Genomic DNA, 14626 nt, shown 5'->3' with positions numbered 1-14626 from the left:
GTCTTCCTCACCTAGTTCTTTTCAAGTTTATGTTTAAAGTTTTTTGTTGTAAAGTATAACTATCATGGTAGGAATTGTTAGAAGCATGATAGGATACATCATATTAGGAGATGGCATCATAAAAGAAAGAGCTCGTGACACCATCATAAAGAAGCATGAAAGATAGCTGAAATAGAAATCTATGGTTGTCACCTATAGAAGGATGTAGCCCTTGGTAACCTCATTAGAAGCACAAGTAGTACTTATGAGAAAAATAAATTCATCTAGCATAGAGCTAATCATACATCATTCAAAAGGAGAATTTTCAAGATGAGGATGATCAAGATCCTTTGTTGGAATCTTCATTGGAAGGTTCGACTACTGGAAGAAGCAAGTTTCTCATCGGGAATTACAACTTGTATGGGATTCATGGGATGATGGTATGATGTCAAAAGAAGTGAAGAAGGTCAAGGGATTTAAGTTCTTTCAATCAAGGAAGTTGTCAAAGGAAGTCTATATGACCAAAAGAAAGAGATGAGGTATGTATGATTGTACTTCTTAAAATAGAGTAACGTCATATGGTTGCAGATATCATGAATGAGTGCTCTACCTCAATAGCATGATCAAAAGAAAGGATTTCCTCCTATGAAAAGATGCATGAAGGCATGGTTCGCACATTGACTAGATGAAATCAACATAATATGTCTTCATATGAAATATGAGGTGGTTGAGAAATTTGAAGGAACTATGATTGGAAGTTCCTGAGAGGAAATCTATGAATAAAGAAAGGAAGAGATCATGAAAAATGAAACTATGGAAAAGCCAATAAACATCCAAGGACTAGAAGATTTGTCTATGATATCTCCATGGAAAAGATATGAAGATCTTTATAAAGTCTGAAAAATAAAGACACCCTTGACGTTGTATATATTTTTTGAGATGTGTCAATATATATGAAGGATGCTAATGCAAACAAGGAGATGTTATGATGAAAAACCATCACAAAGGTATTTTTGATTTATTGTTCACTTTCTATTTTTGAACAATATTTGTATGGGCTAATGCAGAGCTACCAAAGGAAGAGTTATAGATGTCATCTACAACTGACACTCATGTGGTAGGATGAAAGATATTGAAGGAAACATGATGCAAAGAAGGTATAAAGGAAAGGTCAGAGATGGAATAATGGATCACTTTCCAATGAAAGAAATGATGGCATGATTGACATGATTCATGAATGAAAGTGATGGATGGTCAATGCCCTACAAAGAAGTCCCAAAAAGATGAAGACTCCTGAATAAAGAAAAATAAGTTCATGGCATCAGAAAATGGAGTTTGGTCAAGTCCCTAATTAAGAGGGAGCTTGGGTACATTTCTTTTATAGGAATGGGTACATTCCTTCACTAGAATGGGCATATAGAGGGAGAGATAGACACATCATTCTTGTCTTCACCTTGGAAGATAGAATGGAGGATTGGGTAAGCATCTAACATCCGGTAGTCTTTGAGGATTTGATAGGGCAATATCCAAGATAAGAGTAGTCGTAGAGGACCTATATTCTTTGAGGACTGGGAATCCAATATAAGATAGTCCTGGTGGAACATACTCTGAGAGAACCCGAATGGGGTATGTTCCAAGATAGACAATGATGAGGGTGTCTGTAAATCATTGGTTTCGCCAGCATTGTGCTCTGATCTTATGGAGAGATAGATTTGTTAGTCAAGGCCTTTCTATGTGACAATGTTGGATGATATGATGTTAAACAAATGGGTTACAATCCGACTCTTCTTATGAGAATTCTTCAGATTGAGAATGCCCAAGTACCTTGTATGAATTATGAATGCCTCCCTAGTTAAGAGGGAGTGTTGAAATATGTAACTAGGTTCAATCTCCATAATGGCATATGTAATCGAGATTTTATGTATTTAATGAAAAGAGAAAAAGAAAGTTATTATTTGTGTTCTTGAGGCATGGGTTTCATGCTCAAGGAAAATTTATTTTTAGGCCAAGCACCCATTGAGTGCTTCTAGGTTTGTCATAAATTCAATTGAGTCATTGTCATGTATTGAAAACCCATTTGGGCATGTTACATATTGTAAAGAAAAAATTATCGAGTCAAAATAGAGTCAAAAGACCCTCCAAGACCTCGTCATGGCACAAAGATCAAGTCGGCCTACATGAAGGGATAAGTCAGCCTCAAGATAACAATTTGTACCCCTCACAAGTCTATAAATAAGAAGGCATTCGACCTCATTTGCACACTCACTCAAGGAAGTTCGATCTCCTCAAGATAGAAAAGGACGAAGAAGAAGAAAAAGATCAAGATCAAAGTTTTTGGGCCTCTCTCTCTCTCTCTTTTGTTAGGGTTTCTACAATTTTTGGGCTAGACGATATTCTAAATCTGCGTCAAAGTTGTGAAGTTGCAAGGTCGAAGTTGTGAAGCTGCAAGGTCGAAGCTGTGAAGCTACCTCTAGATCGAAGTTGTGAAGCTACTAGGTCGAAGCTGCAGAAATTGTTGTTGGGGTCGAATTTGTTGGAAGGTCGAAGTTTGTTGTTGGAAGTTGTGTAAGGAAATCTCATCAAGAAGGGAAGATGACTTGCTCTTAGACGGCCTTCGTCAAGGGTGGTCTTGGAATTTTTCAATTGAATTTCAATAAGAAGAGAAGGATTTTGATGGGTTTTCCTCTTAGTTGGAGAGGTTTTGGCCCTGGATGATCGCCTATATCTTGTGTCCTATTGTCTCATTGTTATTTATGATTTGGTAGTTGTTTTATGATAGAGAACACTAATAATAATAAAGGAAATAAGAAGTTAATAAAGTAAAGTAAAAATACATCACAAGCAGTTATCAAAGTAAGAGAAATCACCTACGCTTGTTGTCCCCTAGATTTCTCAATAGATTGAAGGGTATCCCTTGAGAAAATCATACTTTCAATTGCATTAGATTCAAGATTAGGATTATGTACATTGATATGATCTTGAAAAACCATGGGATCAGCTTTCACTCTAGGTCCCATGCAATTATTGAACCATTCCAAGTTATCCCCCATAAGATATAAAGCATGAGAAGGGGATGAAAGTCAAAGAGAGGGATTAGCAACTTGTTTTTCAGATTTCCCAATTTTAACATCATCATAAGGAGGGACCCAAATTGGTATTGAGAAAGGAGGAGGAAAAGGAACAAAATGAATAGTAGGTTATGTTGTCATTCTCAAGGGACAATTCATGGTTGTGGGGAACCCGTGCCCGAGACATCTTCAAATTAATTAAAAATAATTTGAAACCAATGGAAGGAAGGACAAGCCATGAGGGCTTGCAAGCAAAGCTTCTAGTTCCAAAACCCTAGCTTTCCAAAGTAGAATGTCCAAAGAGGCTATGAGAATTGCAGGGTGGAGGTGTAAAGCAGAAAATGGAAGAGACAGAGTTTTGGCATAGGAAATCAAGAATTTTTGCTTTAACTCTGTAGAAAGAATAATGTAAGACTGAGAAAATATAAATGAAATTTTTGGATGTGGAGCGCTTCATTAAGGGATTCAAGATTAATTTTAATGAGTACAATTAAGTAAATTCATCAAAAACTAAATCAAAGCACCAGTTGCATCTTACATTGTCCAAGAGAGGAAAATACATCAATTTGAATGTTAAAACTCAAGAGAGAAACAATCACTACAACTTCCTAATGTTGGAATCAAACTGCAATTTCATCTTCAGATTTCAGAGAGAATGTTTTGTTTGTTTTGTTTACATTATCAATCATGAATGACTCTGCCCTTCCAAACCTCTTCAAAATATAAAATATATTGTCCCTCCTTTTATCCCCTCCCTCATATCCGCCTCCCTCATAGGCCAACAATAATTATTAAGTAGTTAAAAAATGGTTTTGATGAATTTTGAAACTGATTCAGTTATTAAAATTGCCTTTCCTCCTTTTAAATTTACATTTAAATATTATATATAAAATAAAATATATATAATACTTATTTCAAAAGTTACTCCACTTATAACATAATTTTGGGTTTTCGACCCAAAAATGAAGAATACACATACGTGAGCACTAGTCATAATAAAGGAGGAGCGAGTGGGCCCGAATACTATGGCATTCATGTCCATAAAAATCACAAGGAACTTGATCAAAACCGTAAACTCTTTCACGGAGGCACCTTAGGCGGTTTTTTAAGATGAGGAGGGTGATATCGTAAATGATCATGGCTGTAGATCTTTAGATGGATGGTTTTTCAGAATCCACCTACGGCACCACTTTCCTTCTTAATTGTCGTGCATTTTGTGGTCTCGTAATCTCATGGATCTAAGCACAAATGCTATGAACCGTCGATTGGAAAACAGAGTATCCATCATTTAAATACCTCTTCACCTTGCGCTTCTTCCTTGTTGACCTGTGAAGACGTGCCTTGTTGTCATCTTCATCCACACTGCATTTTGTCTCCCCATCATCTATTTCTTCATCAGGATCATGCGAAGCAACCACCATTTCTGTAGCAAGTAATAGTAGTGGATAGAGCTAGACTAGAGTACAGTTTTTAATGGACATTGATGCCTCATCGTGTGTTACCTCATCAAACACAAATAGAGGCATGTTCAAGAATTCCTTTCTCTGTGAATTCGAATTGTAATATACCAACCTAAAATTTGCAGAATGAGTATGAATACGTACTTTTTCACCTCTGGCAGTCTGCACTACTGCTTTCTGACCATTGGGAAGAGGTGGCAACGAGATTCAATACCATTGGATACAAACCTGCTAATAGAGCTGCACGTAGAATACCCGGATGCTGAGCATTCAAGATGAAGGACTGTAAATCCTTTTAGACTAATCCGTTCTAAGTAAGCTCATTCCACAACTGCTTACGTATACCATCCAACATAAAATTCTTAGCACAGAATGCAATTTACTGTCCATTTTCTTTGCTTCTCTCCACTGATCAAATATTGTAACCACTGCCAAAAGATCACTGTAGCCACCATAGCATGACATGAACTCCATCTTTTCTACAAAGGCTCATTTTTTTGTGATGTCAATGGCAAAACAAAAGGCTCTCTGTAGCCTGCAGCACAGGCTATTGTCAAAGCAAGATCAAGGCAGTTCAATAATATTGCAAATAGTAACATCTTGCTTGTTGAGGAGGGATGAACTGGTACGGAACCCAACTGCTTTCCCAGTTCTGTAAGGTTTTCACCTTGCGTTAAAACCCCTACATCTTCGAGAAATGTGATATCATTACGAACAAGAAGATCGACTGGTGCCTCAATTACTTTGTAAACGAATTCACTAATATGACAATCAGGATCTAGTATCTTGACCTGCGAACATAGCTACTCCAAATAATATATACGGACCCGGTAAGTGAACCCTGTTAAGCTCTATTAATTTTTTAGCAACTGCTGGTTACAATTATGGAAGTAAACTGCAGTCTTTCCTTAATTTCTGGAAACCAACTGCTGCTTACAATTATGGAAGTAAACTGCAGTGTTTCCTTAATTTCTGGAAACCAATTGCAGTAATTTCCTTAAATTAAGGAAATCAACTGATGTTAATAAATTTATTGTTGGAAGCTTCTGAAGTGGTCCATGTCCATTACTCCTTTGTCTGTAGTATATGGTATGTGATTATGGCATCCGGCATGATTTGTATGGAACTATAATCTGCAATGAACCTCTGAAAACAACAGTGAAGAATAATTGAAATTTAGCTATATAGTCATTGTTACAGTCTTGGTCTAGTAAATTTTGCAGCTCGACTTACTAGATATTGTGGGTTTGTTTGGCACTGTTGTAAAGATGGTCGTGGTTTTCATTAAAAGGTATTTAAAGTTTATTTATTTTGAGGAGAAATCTTGCCATTATTTGGAGTAATACTGATATTTATCCCAGTTTTTACTCATATAGTTTTTTGTATGAAGTTTATCTAAAAATGACAATTTGACTTATTCATTTTACTAAACATTTTTTTTTAACTCTAGTTAAATAAATGTTTATAATTTTATAAGAATTTTTTTTTTTTAAGAGTTTGATTAGTGCGGTAATTGTTTCTGCCATCCATATATATATATATATATATATATATTGATTTATATTAAACTGTGTATATTTTTGTTTATGCAATTTATAATGGATAATGTCTAGTGATCCATATAATTTTATTTTTGCAGCTCCACTTACTAGATATTGTGGGTTTGTCTGGCACTGTTGTAAAGATGGTCGTGGTTTTCATTAAAAGGTATTTAAAGTTTATTTATTTTGAGGAGAAATCTTGCCATTATTTGGAGTAATACTGATATTTATCCCAGTTTTTACTCATATAGTTTTTTGTATGAAGTTTATCTAAAAATGACAATTTGACTTATTCATTTTACTAAACATTTTTTTTTAACTCTAGTTAAATAAATGTTTATAATTTTATAAGAATTTTTTTTTTTTAAGAGTTTGATTAGTGTGGTAATTGTTTCTGCCATCCATATATATATATATATATATATATATATATATTGATTTATATTAAACTGTGTATATTTTTGTTTATGCAATTTATAATGGATAATGTCTAGTGATCCATATAATTTTAATTAATTAGAGAATAGCCACAGCATCTTTAATTAAATAAAATTATATATTATGATTGGTGTGATCACATGAAGATTATTTAGACATTAAATTGTAATTAATTAGACTAAATATAATAAATTTTATCCCACAGGAATTTTTATTATATTTATGTAATTAATTAGGATAAAGTTTCATAACCTACTTGCAGGAGTTACGAATTAATAAGTTTTATCATAAAGTTCAGAATTATAAAAAATTGAATCTGTTTGAATTGAAAATTTAGCCCACAAGCAATTTTTATGTCATTAGATTCAATTTTGGGCATGATTTACATTGGTAAAACATGAAATTTTATCTAAGCCTCAATTTTAACATAAGCATGTGATTTTTAATTTTGATGCAGTCGTACAACCTGCAAATTTCTCTAAAATTCGTTGTGACATTCCCAAACTTAAGCGAGATAACTATTAGGTTTGGAAGGAGAGGATTCTCCTTCATTTGGGGTGGATGGACATAGATTATGCTATTAGGAAAGATGAACCACCGGCACTCACTAATACTAGCACTGCAGCAGACATCACGCTTTATGAACGATGGGAGCGATCCAATCGTCTAAGCATGATGTTCATTAAGACTAAAATTTCAGCCGGTATTCGTGGTTCCGTTGATCAGCATGAAAAGGTCCGAGACTTGTTGAAGGCCATTGATGATCAATTCGTCACCTCAGACAAGGCACTAGCAAGCACCCTAATCATGAAGTTTTCATCCCTAAGGCTCACCAGTGTGAAAGGTGTGCGCGAGCACATCATGCAGATGAGGGACACTGTGGCTCAATTGAAGAAACTCGAGGTTGAAATATTGGAGTCTTTCCTAGTGCATTACATCCTGAACACCCTTCCGCACCAATATGGACCTTTCAAAATCTCATACAACACACATAAGGATAAATGGTCAATTAATGAACTCATGACCATGTGTGTTCAAGAGGAAGAGAGACTGGTGATGGAACTGGGAGAGAGTGCAATGCTGGTAATGCATGGAAAGGGCAAATCTCAAGCCAATCGGAAAGGGAAAGGTAAAGTACCTCCCCAAGCCGATATCAAAAAGGATTCCAAGTGTTTCTTCTGTAAAAAGAAGGGACACATGAAGAAGGAATGTGCCAAATTTCAGAAATGGCTTGCGGAAAAAGGTAATTTAATCTCGTTTGTTTATTATGAATCAAATATGGTTAACGTCAATATTAACACATGGTGGATTGATTCTGGATCAACAATTCACATTTCGAATTCTTTGCAGGGTTTGCAAAACCTAAGGAAACCAGTGGGAAGTGAGCAAAGCATCTTATCAGGAAACAAGATGGGCTCGCATGTGGAAGCTATAGGAACATGTTATTTAACTTTAAGTAGTGGCTTTGTTTTAGAATTAGAAAAGACCTTTTATGTTCCAAGTTTTTCTAGAAACTTGATTTCAGTTTCAAGGCTTGTACCTTTTGGATATTCCTTAAACTTTTCAGAAAAATCTTTCAGTCTATTTTATAAATCTGATTATGTTGAGAATGGTATTTTGTCTAATGGTCTTTACTGCATTAATTTACAAAACAATGTCACTTATGATTTAATGCATGTTCACACTGGCACTAAAAGATGTGTTATTAATGAAGATTCCTTTAAATTATGGCACCAGAGACTAGGTCATATCTCCATAGAAAGAATTAAAAGATTGGTAAATGAAGGGGTACTTAATACTCTGGATTTTACTGATTTTGAGACTTGTGTGGACTGCATAAAGGGAAAGCAGACCAACAAGTCAAAGAAAGGTGCCAATAGGAGTTCGGACATATTAAAGATCATACATATTGATATATGTAGTCCAGACATGGACTCACATGGTCAGAGATACTTCATCTCCTTTATAAATGATTACTCATGATCTATGTATCTCTACATGCTTCATAAAAAGAGCGAAGCATTAGATGCCTTTAAGATATTTAAGGCTGAAGTAGAGAAACAATGCGACAAGCAAATTAAGATCGTGAGATCAGATAGAGGTGGAGAATATTATGGTAGATACACAGAATATGGACAAGCACCTGGGCCGTTCGCTAAATTTCTTCAAGAGCGTGGGATTGTTGCCCAATACACCATGCCTGGTTCACCCGACCAGAATGGTGTAGCAGAAAGAAGAAACCGAACTTTATTGGACATGGTGCGGAGTATGCTTAGCAGCTTCAATCTTCCTAAATCCTTGTGGATTGAAGCACTTAAGACGGCAATGTATATATTAAACCGAGTTCCAACCAAGGCGGTTCCTAAAACGCCATTTGAATTATGGAAAAGTTGGAAACCGAGTTTGCGACATATGCGCGTTTGGGGATGCCCGTCTGAAGTGAGAATTTATAATCCACAAGAGAAGAAGCTGGACCCAAGGACCATTAGTGGGTATTTCATTGGATATGCTGAAAGGTCTAAAGGTTACAGATTTTATTGTCCATCTCACAGCACTAGGATTGTGGAATCAAGAAATGCAAAGTTTCTTGAAAATGACTTGATCAGTGGGAGCGATCAAACCAGGAACATAGTTTCTGAGAAGGATCATTCAGAGTTTCAACCTTCCACCTCAAGTGATAGATTGGTTATTGTTCATAGCACCCCTCAAGTACAAACTGGTGTTGAACAACCAATTGTTGAAGTTCCACAAGTTGCTGACGACATTCCAGTAGATCAGGTAGTTCAAGAGTTGCCAAGAACTTTTGAACAACAAGTTGAACCACATATTTCTCAGGAAGATGATGGTATAACATTAAGAAGATCTACTAGACCAAAGAGATCAGCAATTCCTAATGATTATGTTGTGTATCTACAAGAATCTGACTACAACATTGGAGAGGAAAATGATCCCGAGCCATTTTCACAAGCCATGAGTTGTAAAGAATCAGAACTATGGTACAATGCCATGAAGGAAGAGATGAATTCCATAAAGAGTAACGAAGTCTGGGATCTTGTTGAGTTGTCTAATGGTGCAAAAGCCATTGGATGTAAATGGGTCTTTAAGACAAAGAAAGACTCATTGGGCAACATTGACAAATACAAGGCAAGACTTGTTGCTAAGGGATTCACTCAGAAAGAAGGAATCGACTACACAGAGACTTTTTCTCCTGTATCTAAGAAAGATTCCTTGCGCGTTATTATGGCATTAGTAGCCCATTTTGACTTGGAGTTGCAACAAATGGATGTGAAAACGACTTTTCTTAATGGAGATCTAGAGGAGGAGGTTTACATGAAACAACCTGAAGGATTCCCCTCTAGTGATGGTGAACAATTGGTTTGCAAGCTCAAGAAGTCATTATACGGTTTAAAACAAGCATCCCGCCAATGGTATTTGAAATTCCATAATGTAATTTCTTCTTTTGGTTTTGTAGAAAACATTATGGATCAATGTATATACCTGAAAGTTAGTGGGAGTAAAATTTGTTTTCTTGTTTTATATGTGGATGACATTTTGCTAGCAACCAATGATAAGGGTTTGCTACATGAGGTGAAACAATTCCTCTCTAAAAATTTTGATATGAAGGATATGGGTGAGGCATCTTATGTCATTGGCATTAAGATCCATAGAGACAGATTTCGAGGCATCTTGGGTCTATCACAGGAAACCTATATTAATAAAATTTTAGAGAGATTTCGGATGAAGGATTGTTCACCAAGTGTAGCTCCCATTGTGAAGGGTGATAGGTTCAATTTGAACCAATGCCCGAAGAACGACTTTGAAAGGGAACAAATGAAGAACATTCCATATGCTTCTGCTGTCGGAAACCTAATGTATGCTCAAGTCTGCACAAGACTTGACATTGCATTTGTTGTGGGAATGTTGGGACGATATCAGAGTGATCCAGGTTTAGACCACTGGAGAGCTGCAAAGAAAGTAATAAGGTACCTTCAAGGAACCAAAGACTACATGCTTATGTATAGACGGACAGACAACTTGGAAGTAATTGGCTACTCAGATTCTGACTTTGCTCGATGTGTTGATTCACGTAAATCAACATCAGGTTACATTTTTATGATGGTCGGTGGAGTTGTATCATGGAGGAGTGCCAAGCAGACCTTGATTGCCACTTCCACTATGGAAGCCGAGTTCGTCTCTTGTTTTGAGGCTACTTTACATGGTGTATGGCTTAAGAGTTTCATTTCTGGGCTTAGAATTATGGATTCTATCTCTAAGCCATTGAGAATATATTGTGATAATTCATCTGTTGTTTTTATGGCTAAAAACAACAAAAGTGGGAGTTGAAATAAACACATCGACATTAAGTATTTAGCTATAAGGGAACGTGTTAAAGAAAAGAAAGTGGTCATTGAGCACGTCAGCGCTGAGTTGATGATCGTTGATCCTTTGACTAAGGGCATGCCACCATTTAAATTCAAGGATCATGTAATGAATATGGGACTTGGTTCCATTATGTAGTTTCTCATTGTATGGACAATGTTATTTTAATGAAATTCTTAATTATTGTGATGTTTTTTCTCATATTTATGTGCACCTTAAGTTGATTTGAAAAAATTCATTTAAGAAGGACCAAGAATAAACATAAGGTTTATTCATTAAGAAATTGTTGCCACATAAATTATAATAAGAATAAATACATAGTAATACATGGAAGATAATACTCGTCATTAGAGGACTTATCGCCATGATTCATGTATCTATTACTTAATACAGATTATCAATGGGTTTTAAGTTGAGACATTAAGTTAGGAAGTATGGACCAAGTGGGAGAATGTTAAGCTCCATTAATTTTTTTACCAACTGCTGCCTACAATTATGGAAGTAAACTGCAGTCTTTCCTTAATTTCTAGAAACCAACTGCAGTAATTTCCTTAAATTAAGGAAATCAACTGCAGTTAATAAATTTATTGTTGGGAGCTTCTGAAGTGGTCCATTACTCCATCTGGAGTTCTCTACCTTGATCTGTGGAACACCTGACACATAGCCATCAGAAGCTTGATGGAAGCTTGGCTATAAATTTATCTGTTTGGTCCCCAAGCTTGCATCTCAATCCCCTTCAGTTTTTACACCATCAAGCTGAGAGAGCAGAGCTTGGAAGTGCCTTCAGACTTTCTGTATTCTTTTCTTTCTGCTTGGATGAAGATTGTGTTACGATATTTTTAGGCGTGGATAAAACAAGGCAGCAGCTGCTGCTCCTCATTTGAATGACTTTGGATTGAAGCTGGAGCGCTGTTTTCAGTCAAGAAAGCAAGTGGACTGTGGAAGCGTAATAGGAAAGTTTTGGTTTGCAGCAAGAGCGTTATCAATGGCTGGAGGTAATTTATTTTCCCTGGGCATTAAACCTTCATTTTGATTCTTTAAAGAAATTAATTCCGAATGTAAAGAATCGTATTTCTGCTTGCATTTTTACTGGGCATAAAAGTTTATTCCAGTTTTTACGATTCTTTAAGTTTTTATGATTTCTTTAAAGTTCTAATTCCGCATATAGAATCACTGTCATAAACTAACAAACCCAGGGACATTAATGATAGAGAAACCATTGAAATACTTCAAAAACAATTTGGCATCAAGAGTGGAGATCATTAATATCATGCGCAAATCTGGCCGAGAAGGAAGCAAATCTCTGAGTATAATCAGCATAAAATCAGCATAGCGATCTCCTTCATGGATTTCATCCACAATAATATGAGTCGCATCGACGCCATAGGAGCTGCTTGTACTTTGGCTTTGTCTTACATCTGTATGAGAATGTTGACTTCCTGAGCCAATCAATTTTCGCAATAGAACACCATTTGTACAGAACATCAAAGATGAATGCTTTCCACCTTTTGACTCCAGTCTTATCTGATGCCCAACAGTCCCTCCAACATTTTCTCCTATTTCCACAGCTATTCTATCTGCAACTGATGTACCCGATATTCTCTGAGGTTGTGTACATAGTATTTTACGGCTTTTGCCTTAGTTCCACATATGACCCAATATAAATTGAGGGGCCTGAGTTGTTTTCTCACAACCAGTTTCACCAGCAATGAGCACAACCTATTCTGATGAGAGTCCACTGTTGATGTAATGGGATCTTTAAAAGATTCTATTGGTAACTTTGATCTCTGTTATCACTGCGGCTCTCCCAGCATGAACAGCAAAGTTTAGACCTTCACTCACTTTGCCACGACAAACATCAAAAAAGACCGAGCGAAATTCACAATTGCGTTGCTCTCAAACTTTGAAGCCTGCATTTTGCACTAAACAAGAGATTCTCTTCTACAGTAAAGTTTCCATGTATGATATCGTCTTGGGGCACAAAGCCAATAATTTTTTCGTATGGGTGTATTGAATCTATTTTTCCATTAATAAACACAGAACCAATCACAACACAGCCAGTTGTCTTGCCAGCTAGAGCATTCAAAAAGGTTGTTTTTCCAACTATAGTAGCAATACGTCCTGGCAATAGTTTCCCGGTAACATTTGCTAATATTTTCTTCCCATTTCATTTAAGATTGAGGATAAGATCCTTGAAAGAAACTTCAGTTTTAGGTCAGGTTTGAACCCCATATAAACCAGCCTTTTCAATTATTTCTGTCAATGGCAGGCGAATTTTCTCTCTCATCTTTTCCTTTTCTATTTCACCATAAGCATACTCAAGAATATGAGAACGTCTCTGGCTAGTATGAGGTGTCTGTCCTTTGTGTTTCTTAACATTGTAAGCAGTAAAAGCTGATGTGGGAGCCTCTTGAAGATAATCTAGTTCATCAATAGAAGCGAGGTGGATATCATACAGGTCACTTGTTTCTTTAGAAACAAATTTTGTTTCTATGGATGATCCTTGGAGCATATTACCTTCAGTAACAGATGATTGCACAAATCTTGACACATCATCAGAGAGGAATGTACAAGGAACAAAAATCTCTTGTTCTTCTACTGCTTACGAGATTGGTCGCATGAAAATGTATCACTGAAGTATATTTGGACATTCGTTTCCCTTAACTTTGCAGCTTCTCTCACTAATCTCCATCGTTCATATGCTTGTGTTCTTTCTCTTGCAGACAAAGCTGCTGCTTCTCTGGAATTCATTTTTCTTCTTTCACGAATGATAAGAATGTGATCGAAGCAGTTATAGATGAGCAGAAACAGAATTATGATCACAAAAATAAGCATGATTCCATGGGCTCAAACATCTTGATTAACCGTATTTGAATGACATGATGTTAGTGCATAGCATCTTTTCTCTGAACTAGAGCCTAATCTACAATAGTGTCCACTGCTACAAGCTATTTTTTGGGTAGTAGTTGGACAGTAAAATCTGGCTGGGCAGAAAACTTCTTGTGTGCTCCCAACATCATCCCATAGATCTGCTGCTCCACATGAGTGATTTCCCTTTCCAGGTGGTAATTGGTAGTGATATCTTCACCAATACGAGTTACATAAGCCGGTTGATTCATTCTAAGCAAATCAATCCTTTTGCAAACATCTTGATAGCCATACCTATCAAAGTTTCGATGAAGCTCCATAGCGAGTTGTTCAAATGAATGAATGGAAGCAGCGAGTAAAGTTTGACACCATTTCTTAACTCGATCTTCAAGAGTGAGGGTGAACAATTTACTAGCGATGTCTTCACAATTGATATCATAATATTCAAAAAAATTGAGAAATAAATATATATGTTGAGCTATGAATGTTTCACCCTCGCCATCAAACTTCAAATTTGACAAGTCATCAATTAATTCCATGGGGATTGAAAGATTTGATCTATTAGAAAAACACTTTGGGATTATGATTTGGGAAAAAGTCATTTAAGATGAGAGATTTAAAAGAGACTCAACGGGCACAGCTTGTCATTTGGCCCTCCTTTTAGTGCTAATTGTTGACGGTGTTGGAAATCCTTCAACTAAGGGGGTCTCCCCAATGTGAAGTCCCAATTAAACCTCACACCATTTGGAGTAGAAGCCCCATCTGAAGTATCGGCCCATCCACCATAACTTTAAAGTTTGCCTTCACTGCAATGAATAACATGATAGATTATGCAGATAACCTTTCAAATTAGCAAGTTGACACTATGAAACACCAATTACAATGTGTAAAA

At 36.3% G+C, this 14626-nt stretch overlaps 1 pseudogene; it reads right to left on the bottom strand.

The window, feature by feature from the left end:
• Positions 1-4277: 4277 nt before the first annotated feature.
• On the bottom strand, positions 4278-13617 carry LOC149178588 (DExH-box ATP-dependent RNA helicase DExH6-like; annotated as a pseudogene).
• Positions 13618-14626: the final 1009 nt, after the last annotated feature.

The sequence above is a fragment of the Pinus tabuliformis genome, chromosome 4_1, assembly GCF_031772625.1.
Source record: "Pinus tabuliformis cultivar Carrire ecotype Pingquan chromosome 4_1, CPIR1, whole genome shotgun sequence".
Taxonomy (NCBI): Eukaryota; Viridiplantae; Streptophyta; class Pinopsida; order Pinales; family Pinaceae; genus Pinus; species Pinus tabuliformis.
Note: the sequence above shows the minus strand (reverse complement) of the source record. Positions and strands in the feature narration are given on the sequence as shown.